The following is a 12,165-nucleotide window of genomic DNA, read 5'->3' as shown; positions in this document are numbered from 1 at the left end:
GAAAGAGATGCAATTACAACTGGCTTAGGAGTGTGTAGCTAGGATGTTTATTTATCACCTTGATTCATGTCAGAAATAGAAGCATGGGAGGCCAGCTAGTAACTATTGCCAAGAGTTAGTGTATCTCAGAAGAAAATAACTACGTTCCTCTTAGCTAAACAATTTTAGCTAGTTCTCTGTAGCAGGGCATTCTTCAGGAAAACTCAAGATTTTCCATGTGATGCAGTTCTATGATTTCCTTAAGCTGTGAACCTGGGCCACGCATTTCCTTTTGCTTTTCATGCCTTCAGAATTTGGTCATGCCATCTTGCCCCACACGCCATTTCTTAAATCTTTTCTTCTCTGCTGGCACAGAAGATGACCCAGACAATACAGAAGTCACCCAAATCATTCCACTCCTCCAGCGTCGGCTCTCCTGCATGCAGGTTGGATCTGCTATGGCTCACGCCGTTTCTATCCCCTGCAATAAATTTTAATCAGGTACTTTGTACCCAGTTGTACTCTTGTCTGAAACCATCCAAAGCACGGTTGTTGCTACGGAAACCACTTCCCCGTTATCAGTACGCGTGGCTCAGCTGCCTCCTTCCCTCCATTTCCCTCTCCCTTTCTATTCCCTCTTCCTATTTTTCCTTAGCTCTGGCACCAGGTTATGAGCATTTAACTCCCTCTTGGTCTGCAGCTTCACTTTTAACACGTGGGGAGACACTGCAAATAGAATTTGTGGTATTTAAGATCTGGCTGTCCTTGCACCAGCTTGTTACATTTAATTAGTCCCTGTGCAGCAAGGGTCAAGCAGATCCCAACGGGCTGCAAGGATCAGCTCTACCACACTGTGAAAAGTGACAAAAACTCAGCTCTAGGGTCCTCTTACAGAAGCTATAGGAATTAACACAGCAAACAGAGCGGAGGTGGGATGGATATGCAGGTGGTCAATGTATTTTTCTTTAATTATTCTAAGCAATAAAACTCTAGGACTCTCCACTAGCCCCACTGCAGGAAGAGTTGTTTACCTCTTTCTGAGAAATGAAGTCCCCTGAGCCATTTGACTGCAGAATTGATTTTTGACCCTTTTACTCCTTTGCACTCTCCTAATGTTTTAATGTTGCAACCAACTAGCCGACCACGTGAGCAGCTCGTGTTCAGGGCCATGTTCTCAAAGCTGTGAATAGAGTGTGCAAACCACAGTTCCATCACTGCAAACACATGGAAAAAAAAGAGCGGGGAATTCAGCCTTTCAGCATCCCTCCTGTACATCAAGACCCAGAACAGAAAGATGTAAACTGAGCCATTAGATGAAGAAGAAAGAAAAGTGAAATAAAAAAAAAATCAACAAAATTCATCATTTCTTAGATAATGGTTGATAAGACATTATTTGAATAAAAACCTCAACTTCTTTTTCATATGTTAAAGGAAATGGAAATACATGCAATATACAGAACTGCCAAATGAAAGAGCCCCTTTAACCATCCATTATACTCTTCAGTAATGGTAACTGACACAATTCAGCATTTTCCACACTCGTTCCACTTTTCCCCTCATGCTTTTATTTACATTCACCTTGGTATAGTGGAATGCAGAAGAAAACATGCAAAATACAGAACTAAAGAGCAAGAAACTGCTAATGTTATACAGACTCTCCGGGCTCATGGTTTTCCAAACTAAACCTCACTGCCATTAGTATTGAGTGTACGGATCCTGCTGGGTCTGTTGCGGTTGTCCTATTGACTTTCTCTGGATGAATAAGTTCCTGTCAAGAGCACCACTAAATATCCACTTTAGAAAAGCACTTTTAGCCATAAAGAGCACATTTTCCCTTCCTTCTCATAGTCAGAGCCAGTTCTGCAAAGCAAAACGAAACTGCAGTCGTCTTTGGAGACAGAAATAATTAAGTAAATACTTCATAGGCATTAATTAGCATTTTCTTTTTTAACCTGTGTTTTGTACAGGCAGCCAAACATCCCTACACAGAGTTTGCTGGTGCTCCTATAGTTGCTACTACCACCAATAATAACAACAACAAACACTTGTACTGCATCAAGCCTCAGATGCTTGAATAATATGAATGTACATTCCTTAGGCATAGCTTTTTCTCGTCTAAGAAACTAAGATACTGATACAGAATCTAATGCAGCTTCTGAGAGTTTCTTTTTACTCAGCAACCAAATCGGGGACAGATCCACAGCACAAAACATCCACAAAAGTCCAGAATGTGCACTTGGGACTTCAGTTAATTATCTGAAAATAATCATCCGGAGAGGAATGAAGCACTAGCTCATCTACATTCAGTATCAGTGCCATAAGATGAAGGTTGAAGGAAACAAAATCCTACAGAAACAAGACTGCAGAAGGAAAAAATAAAAGGTTGTCTCTTTATTGGTCTGTGGACTTTTAGAGACGGCAGAGCAAATGGTCACTGAGAACATAAGCCAGTGGCTTTGCATCTGCCAGAAAAAAAATAAAGCATAGCTAATTTCTTTGGACAGTTCATGTCCAAGGTTAAATAGTTTTTAATTGAAGGCTACCACTCTCGCTGGCATAGAAAACAGTGTTGGTAATGTATCATAAAGAAACTTGAAGAATTTCTTAAAATTATCTTTCTTAAGAAATTACAGAATTCTCAACTCACATGCCAGAGTCTGGGCACAAAGCATGAAACACATCTGTTCTCTTAACTTCCTGAGTAATCTTCAGAGTTTGGCATTGCTGTAGGAACCCAAACACCACAAATCCCACAGACACTCACGCATGCATTGCTCAATACATACAGAACTTTACTGTGGTTATCATTAACATTATCAATAAACCTGTTCATTACACAAAGCTCAGAGGCAGGTGGAAGAGAAACTTTGATTTATTGAACAGTTCCCTAGAAGTCTTGAAACACAAGGCACAGCTTCCCTTCAGCAGCTAAAAATGCTGGCCAGGAAGGCGGACTAGGGGAAGAAAACATTCACTCACACCTGCCACTTATGGCTGAGACTCAGCATCATGACCATCTTCTGCTGCTATCATGTACTTAAAGGGTTCCTTAACATGAAGGGGCAGAACCTGCGTTTGCATTCCTTAATGCCCTCAGGTTGCTTTACCCAGGGCTCATGAACACCTAGCTCACCTCATCTCTCATCCAGGCAGAGGGGATTATGCTTATTCCCGCCTTCAGATTCTTATCTGAGATGTAGAGCTCACTGTTTGAACATATGAATATGTAGTTAAGAGGTAGAAGTTGTCAGAAAATCATGCAGCTAGTCACTGGAACAAACAAGGGAAGAGAAATGTCTTAATACAAGAGCTATCTTGACATTTCCCAGCACAACCAGATCTGACTGTGGTCTGCAAGAAATCAATTCACAGGGAAGCCACAAATACCACCTAATGCCTCAATTCATAAACTTTTATCTGTGCTGGTGTGAAAGTCCAATTAAAGCAAACAGGACTACAGTCCCGTTAGTCCTATTTCAAGACCACAGCTGACAGGAAAGCTCTCCAGGATGAAGGCAGTGGGGTAAGGGGGAAACCAGCCCTAGAAGTTTTCATCTGTCTAGATTCACGTTGTCCTTATTTTACCTATCCTGGACAGTCTGAAGTAATGTGATTGCTTAGTGCCTTAGCTTGGTAAGGAGTATATAAATATTGATTGCTACTGGGAAGGTTCCAAAAGCCTTTTAAACTAACACTTTTGTTCTGCACTCATTAATTATTATTCACATATTTTGGAAGGAAGACTTCAGTTCCACTCACTTGACAAATGCTTTTATTAAGTATTGTGAAGAAGAAGCTTTTATAAGACTAGATAAATTGTTCAAAGATTTTTCTATTTTTCTTAAGACCACAGATCACTCCTTCAGAAGGAGTATTTTTGATAGAAGGGAAGAAAGGTTAAAATAGCGTACAGCATAAATAATTACCAACTAATGACCTGCAATTTCAGGGTCAAATCTTCTGTGGATTTATTATTAATCTCTTGACTTCAATTGACCTTTGGTTTAGTTTGGGGGAATTATTTTTAAATAAAATTAGGGATTTTCCATAATTGAAAGATATTGCTAGGTTTAGCTGTTTTCTCGGGTTTTTATTGCTGGGAATCTTGATTTGGATTTTCCACAGTGCACAGTAAGCTTCTGATGAAGACAGCTATTTGCTTCATTAATAATAATTGGGGTTACACCAAGAATTATTCTTACAGATACTGCAATAGAAATAGAAATAGCCATGAGGACAGACACTTATTTAATGGAAAAATATGTTACATATAAATGTGCCTGCAATAATTATTTCAGAAGCCTGTGAAAGTAAATTGGAGATGAAGAGCCAGCACTGCATCTCATATTTCCAAATCTCTGCTCCAAAACTAAGCAAGGTCAAGGATGGGATTAATTTCTTCCACACAGGAAGTAGTCTCAGTAGTTGTTTAAAAAGGTATATAATAATTTAAGTAATGACTGGTGCACGAAGGGAAAGTGGATAAGCTGATAGAAGTCAGGACCCATTGTAGCTGTCTCTGTAAGATTGCTGGATGAGGTGCAGGGAATTGCATTTCCAGGTATCAAGAACTGTTTAATTGGTGGACCTGAAACACAACGATTACCCAAGAAGTTACCCCTTATAAACATATCATTGCTCAACTGAAAACAACACTAAGTGAGCCTCTCAAAGTCTAGGAGAGGTTTCCTGCAACACCTAATCACAAAAAGAGTATTTGATTATATTAATCAAGAATATTACATCTGAAGTGATAAACCCTATTGAAACTATACTTTATCAGGAGAACGTCTGATTTTCTATCATATGCCCTCTACTAATAGACCTGCTTTTAGTCCTCATGCTGAAACAGAAACTGCTGCACTGCAAAGAGCAACTCAACAGGGACAAAGGTAAAATTTCCTCTTCTGCTTAGAAGCTATAGCCTAAGAAGCTCTGCACACAGAGCTCCAGCTCTCATGTTTCATCTTACATTAGAATCTTGAGCATGTAAATTAATTCCTATCTAGATGAAGAGCTTTAATAACTGCTTTACTTACATTGTGAGAAAGTAGAGAATTTATTTCTTTAATACAAAGAGAATTCAGGCCATCTACATTAGTTGAAATTAGTTATCCATTTTTTAGAAATGCACTCATGCTGAAGCAACATTGTGGTTGGTTGAACTGGCCATTCTGGTTCTCACTGCATGGAGGGAACTGGGTGAACACAAACCCATGCACCCTATAGGTAGCTTTAGCAGATTAGTCAACCACATGCTTGAGTCTATTAATACATAGTTCTATTGCCATGGCAGCAGGTTAAAGTTAGAAGTAACTAGATCTGAATAATTTAAACATGCTAAAAATACCAACTTCCAGGTTTAAGTGGTTCTATTTGTCACTACACTGTCACCTATAATGACAATTACCACCTATGTTAGAAAGTCTCCTTAGGAAACTCATCTGCTGCACAAGCAGATAGTTCTCTTGTGTATTCCTACTCCAAAACCTATGTTATATAGTTCCAGTTGTTTCTCATTTTCCAAACAATGCTATTGAGAAACTATCATTTCTCTCAACTATGGTGACTACATGCAATTTGATTTCTATTACAAAGAAATAACTGAAAATTGGAAGAAGGCTGAGTAGATTTCATTTGATTCAGTTTGCCTTGGCCAAAAAAGGCCTCCAAGCAAACCTCAGCACTATTTCATAAGTTTCTCCTTGTACATGTTTGCCATTATGTAAAGACTACAAGTTTTAAATGTGGCATTTTTCAGCACAAGAAAGCTACCTCTCCCTCCCCAAAAAAACAGAGAATACTGAACTGTGCTATATCACATCTCAGAACTGACTACGCTTTGGAAAAAGAATAGCATTTAGTTTCAGAAAGGTGGTATAAAATGTAGTTCCCCAACATCAATTTGCCAAAAGAACACACTGAATACAATATCTTTTTCCTGCTCTTAAGAACTCCCAACTGAGTGCTCCAGAGCCTCCAAATTAACCCAGTGCCAATCCCAATCAATATGAACCATTCACCTAAGTAAAGTCATTCAGGTGCATTAGTGCTTCCAGGACTGCCTGTTTGACAGCAGTGAGAAAGAGACATGGCTCCCAATTTTAACAATACAAAGAATTTATCTGTATCAGTATTTAGCACAGACACAGAATTAAAGGTCTTCTTGGCTCATCGTATTCATTTCTTAATTAAAAACCGCAAATATTAAACATCTCCCCCACTTCATTTTCCAATATGCAAATTATTGTTCCTTGCCTACTAATAGTAGCATACTGAAAGACATGGCTCTGCGCCATGAAAGTTCAAGAAAAAATTGTTTTAACATCAAGTGATTACAACTACAAATTTAACCTATCAGCAACCCAGCTGGGAAGCTGGTGTAATGGACAACAGAGGGATGGTTTTAAAGGAACAGAAATGAATCGATCGTGTAACATGGAAGAGTATATGACCAGATCTATGATTTAATATAGTTTGGGAATATGCTTTCTTTTCACCTTAAAGGATGAATAAACTGCTTTTTCCCACTGCTCCTATTTCTGTGCCAAATCTATAGAGACTAAAACATTTTCATTTGCAATTTGCGATTCCCCTTCTCCATGCATCTGGATCAGTTCTTCCCTAATGGCCAGACCATAAAGCTATGGATAGATACATATATATTCCAATTGCAAAAACAAATCCAACTCCTGCACTGTGATTTTCCCCATATATGCTAATAATAAAGTTCACTATGTGCTACTAGGACTGCCTCTCAGGTCATGCATGTGAAAATGGCCTGGTGTGAGATGGGTAAGAGCTTTTGTAGGGGGAAAAATAAAAACATGAGAAAGGTGCTTTCATCTACACCTCTTCCATGAGACTCCAAAGAGGGCAATTAGCCCAATACAACCAAATGAAAGGAGTGACTCAGTCTCCACTTCTAGGTCCCCAGCTACTCCCAAAAGGAAACAAGGCAGCCATGCAGCCTGTGAGATGATGGCTCAGAGGAGCTTCTCTTCCTTCCATCATCTTGCACAGATCAGCATAAACACAAAATGTTTTGTTGACTATTTTTTTCTGTAAGGAGAGAAAGTAGTGAGTCTGTCTCATGCTTTTGAAGAAAAGATGCTGACAGACACCCTCAACCAGGTGTCATTAGGGATGCACATGCCCTGTGTTGCTAGGTTGACGAAGGACTGAATGGCCTGACCTATGGTCTGGCCTATGCCTGCAGTGCAGTCGTGGCTGGGAGGAAGCCAAACAGTTCTGGAGGGCCAAAGACCCTCTCTTGGGAGCAACAGAAACACAGGGCAGTTTGTTTCACAGATGGAACAAAAAGCACTGCTTTTTCCTAAGCCATAGCTGCACACAACAGAAGCAGAGGCTAATTGGCAAACAGAGCTGCAACAAGAAGCTTCTGGGAGGGATTTTGAGGAGGAAGAGAAGAGTCAGCTAAGCTTACAGAATAAGCTGATACTGATAGCTGTGTGAAATGCAGATAGAGGGAGCAGAAACATTTTAAATTTGAGCTGCTTGAATTTCTAGCACTGCTTCATTTGTTGTCCCTGCTAGATTGCCACTCTAAATATCCATTAGATTATGCTGTGCTGGGAGATCCTTCTCCTAGGATCATTAGGCATCTCCCAGATTAGTTTCCCAACATAAAATGAAAGTTACAATTTAGTGGCATAGCTGCAGTTATTGAAATAGCTCTGGCTTGGATGGCTGAGGCTTCCAAGGTGGGGAGAGTGGTATGGAAGAAAGAGAGGAACAGCCACAGCATGGAGGAATAGGTCAGGCACAATTGGGTGGTGTCTGCATGTAACCAACACGTATGCATAGTAGATGCATACTGAATAACCAGCTTGAGCATCCTATAAGAAGTAAAACAAAGACAAAGCATCTACTCGCTTTACACAGCAATTATATTATGTAGCACCACACTGAACAAGATGTCACACTTAAAGCCGCAGAGCAGTTTTTCATACTTTGTATGTGCTCATTCAATGTTAAGAACCTGTGTGTTTTTCTTACACAACTGGTTCAACTTTTTTTTCCAACCAATAGATAGGTATGCCCAGACTTAAATGGATTTGCCTGTCAAAGCAGTCCTGAGTCACACCATTATTCCTGCACATCTACAATTAGCACCCCTGGAAATAAGAAAAATCTAAAGATGTAAGCATTCACTGAACAGCTGCATTCATAATTCTAAAGGAAACATAAGGAAAGCGTACATTAAAAAAATGGAAACGTCAGAAATTCGGAGGGATAATCAAGACAGTCCCTGGAGATTATAAAATACACTCTAAAGAAAAGCACAGGAGAACTGATAGATAACGTACAGACAATTAAGAACACAATATCAAATAATCCTTATGCAGATAAAACAGAATTAAAGAGATTCTGTACCTCTAACAATCCAGATAATCAAAAGGAAACTGTTTTTAAAGTGAATTGCACTGGAAGTGGAAATATAATTAAGAACAAGTGCAAAAGAATAGCACAAGTATGTAGGAATTGAACTGAAAAGGTAATAACACAAAGCAAGTTATAACTAGCTATTAATGTAAATAACTCTAAAAATGCATTATCCATAACAGAAGATAAAGAACCATCAAGTTCACTTGTCTTAATCAAAAAAACAACAGAATTGCAGAAAAACTCAAGTACCCAAAGACTTTCTGAATTCAGTTTTCACTAAGAAGGTTAATTACAGTCAGATACTTAAACAATTAATTTTATCTAGGAGATAAAATTACAAGGCAGGAAGAAGAAAAGGACAGAATGAAGAATATGCAAGTTGAATGCAGACAAATTTTAGGGACACTTTCAAGTACTCAAGGAATTAACTTAAGCCATCTAAGAACCATTAGCAATTATCTTTGAGAACTCTGAGGACACAGAAATCCTATGGGACCTGGCAAGGGCAACAGCACCAATTCATAGCAAAGAAGGTGGAAGGAGAGTCCAAAGATTTAAAGATCAGTCAGACTTCTACGGTTGGATGGGTATTAGAACAGTATATAAAAGTGACCAAAAAATCGTGAAGATAGACTACACGGATCTCTTGAAAACAAATTAGGCCAGTCAACAAAAGTAGTTATTTTTGACACTGATAGAGACGCGCAAAGTTGCGGACTTGCTTCAGTAAGGCTAGATGTCAGATACATCTAGAAAATAAATTCTCTTAAGTTTCAGAAGCAAACTTAGGAAATATAGCCTAAATGAAGTGTCGAGGTATATAAACATCTGGTTTTAAAATAGCACTTCAAGCTACTACCTTTGAGTTAATAAAATGAGAAGATGCTTCTGGAGGCCTTCCACGGGAGGTTGTTTCTAGATTTTGTTCTGTTTTGCATTTTCATTCAGGGTAGTAGAATAGAATAGTGCTTTATAGGACTAAGATATGAAGTGCTTTGAGCAAGAGATGCACATTTTCACAAATACAATCGCCTGAGTGGTCCCACAGCAGTAAGCTGACAAAAGAGTAACATTTTGCTAGAGGACTGGGAACAGTTATTTTAAGTTGGAGACATTTCTGTGAAGGTTGTTTTGCTTTAAATGCTGCACGTAGGTACTGTGCTCAGCAAGTCTGATGTTGTTACCTCCTGCTTCTGAAAGAAACCTAGCAGCAGAGCCAAGCACTGAAGTGACAACACAGAAGACAGATATAAGGAGATGAGGATTTATCAGCTGAGATAAGGGGCTTTGGCTACCTCATTAGTTACAGTCACTGTGGTTGAGCAACTGCATAGCTTCCTTCTTCGGACCAGCAGGGACAAAGCTAGCTACAAATTGCTGGGAATGCTGCATTTATCATCAGCTCCAATTCGCTTCCAACCTGAGCAGCGGTAGTACTGCTTACACTTCATGCAGGAGAAAAATGTAATAGTCATAATAAAGAAACAGCCTTTCTGCAGCAGTTTGAGCCAAATAGCATTTCAGACTTCTAGAACACAATGTATTTAATAGGATAACACAGTCCCCACCATAAATGAAACATTAAGTACATCACAATCTGTAGCAGAATATCTTTTTCTGACAATCAAACCACCATAAGGGCAAGTTAGCCCTGCTGAAAAGCATGACATTACCTGGGTGATATGCTGATCTATGGCAATATTGCTCCTGGTGCTCAGAGCAGATCTTGCTCACGACCACGTAAAGCAGAAAATATGCAGCTCTTTTTGTTACCTCTCCTTCACTTCATCTTCACTCGCTACCTCATGAAATCGAAGTACCTCTTAAAAATCTGAAACACTACAAGTTGGAAAAAAAAAATCACAAGTAACAGGAGATCAACCAGTAACAAACCAACTAAAAAAATAAAACAGAAGACGAGCTTTACAGGAAAAGAAATGCTATGGCCTCAAAGTATTTGTAATGAGGAATATAAAATACCAATTAAGTTTGAATTGATCAGTGCTACATATGATCTACAGAAAGTTTCCTCTGTACCTATTGTACTAAAACAAAAAAGAACAGATAAGATGAAGGCTATTCTTTTTTTTTTTTTTTAAATCTTATCCTAAAAAGATTGGGCTGAGATGTTAAACTTGATCAAGATGTGTTTTCTTGAAGCTCAGATATCTGATTCCACAGAACAACAATGGAAATTATTTCCCTAAGCACTTTCTCCCATCAGTGTTATTACATGAACCAGTGATTGGTCATTACAGCATCTTTCAATTTTAATGAGTCCAAACTTCTGAAGTGAAATGTGAGCAGTGCTTTCCTTCACTTCTTCACAAATATTACAACTCTAATACAAAACAGCGAGACAGGTCACAACCCTTTTTTTGTCCAAGTAATAAAGTGTTTCAAAGCCATGCCCCTCAGGCACCGTATACACATATGTGCACAGGTCCTGCTGTGCACTGAGACTTGAAGCTACAATACAACATTAAAAGGATATTTTTCCTTCAAAGACCATTTATAACTCCCACTAAGACTTACAGATCTATGCAAACCCATTAAGAAAGATGAATATACCTCCCCCACAAGCGTAGCCTTGAATTACAAACCAAGAAGAGGTACCGAGGTCTGACACCGAGAAGAAAACCTTGAAAATCTGCACTTCTGATAGAGATGCACCTGCCTCTCACACTCAGCAGTGAGTACAGCACAGTGTTACTCACCTCTTCTGCTATCATTATGCAGATTACTCTACGGTAAGAGATAAGTGGCGATGATATTTAAAATCTATTTACACATCAGCCCTTTCAGAAACTTCCTCCCCATTTGCTTGGATGAAGGAAGATCTGTCGACAGCATACAAATACCCTTCTGTTGAAAAGTCAAACATTTATTCAAGGACCGGAGAAGTTCAGCAGGTTTCCAAGTTACTTTGGTAATTGTCATTTTCGAAGTGTTTTCTTGATAAACAATAGCCATAATGAAACACACTTTGAAAACAGGAAAAAGAAGTCTGCTGACAGCTACTCTTCCCCACGTCCCCCTGCTAGGGAGGTGGATGTGCTTGTTATTAGCTTTTCATATCCTCAAAGCCATTCTTAAAAGCCTTCTGTGTGGCTGCCTTTCTCACCTCCAAAACTGCAGATCTCTCAAGGCCAGGTTGTGATACTCCTCAAAAAGAGCTTTAAAGTCCAGCAGTGTCAAATGCCTTCTGTAGCTCAAGCATGAGTACTCAATAGGAATGACAATTTGTCCTTTATAGGAAAGAAAGAGGAAGAAAGACATTGAAGTTTCTTTATACAGAAGGCACATAGGATCACACTGGATTTCACGAAAGTGGGAGAAATGCACTTATCAGAACCCGCTCTTCACTCGCTTTTAAAGAAGATTATGGAATAATTCTTGCTACTGTGTCTTCCTGCACAGTGTCGTTGCATAGATTGAAACAAGCATAGATAGAAGCAGTTGCAGAATTAAGTGTAATTTGTCCTCTTTAAGGAAAAACTATTTTCTAGAGTAGCTCTCAAGAGACCAGTTTTCCCACCTGTGCTACCCATTGACTGACTCGTTCAAGTTATTGCCACAATATGTTATTTCTTCACCTGAAAGAAGAGAATTTCTAACTTGAGTACTGTCATATTGATTTGCCTCAGGAACAGCTGTATATGCCTAACTCCATGTTTCCAAAATGCTAGAGGCCTCCTGGTGCTAAACCTCCCTGTCAGTGAAGCCTCCCTCAGTACATTTTTCCTTCCTCTCCTAATCTGGACTAACCTGTCATAA

The 12,165-nt window shown here is 39.1% G+C and overlaps 1 long non-coding RNA gene across 1 annotated transcript; it reads right to left on the bottom strand.

Annotated features, from left to right (window-relative positions):
* LOC110399349 lies at positions 1,023-11,630 on the bottom strand. The gene is made up of 3 exons (XR_002439134.1): positions 11,513-11,630; positions 10,062-10,227; positions 1,023-1,193 (listed from the first exon to the last, which is right to left on the bottom strand). It is a non-coding gene; the product is annotated as an uncharacterized LOC110399349 (long non-coding RNA).

The sequence above is a fragment of the Numida meleagris genome, chromosome 5 (genome assembly GCF_002078875.1).
Source record: "Numida meleagris isolate 19003 breed g44 Domestic line chromosome 5, NumMel1.0, whole genome shotgun sequence".
Lineage (NCBI taxonomy): Eukaryota > Metazoa > Chordata > Aves > Galliformes > Numididae > Numida > Numida meleagris.
This window is presented reverse-complemented; position numbering and strand designations above follow the sequence as displayed.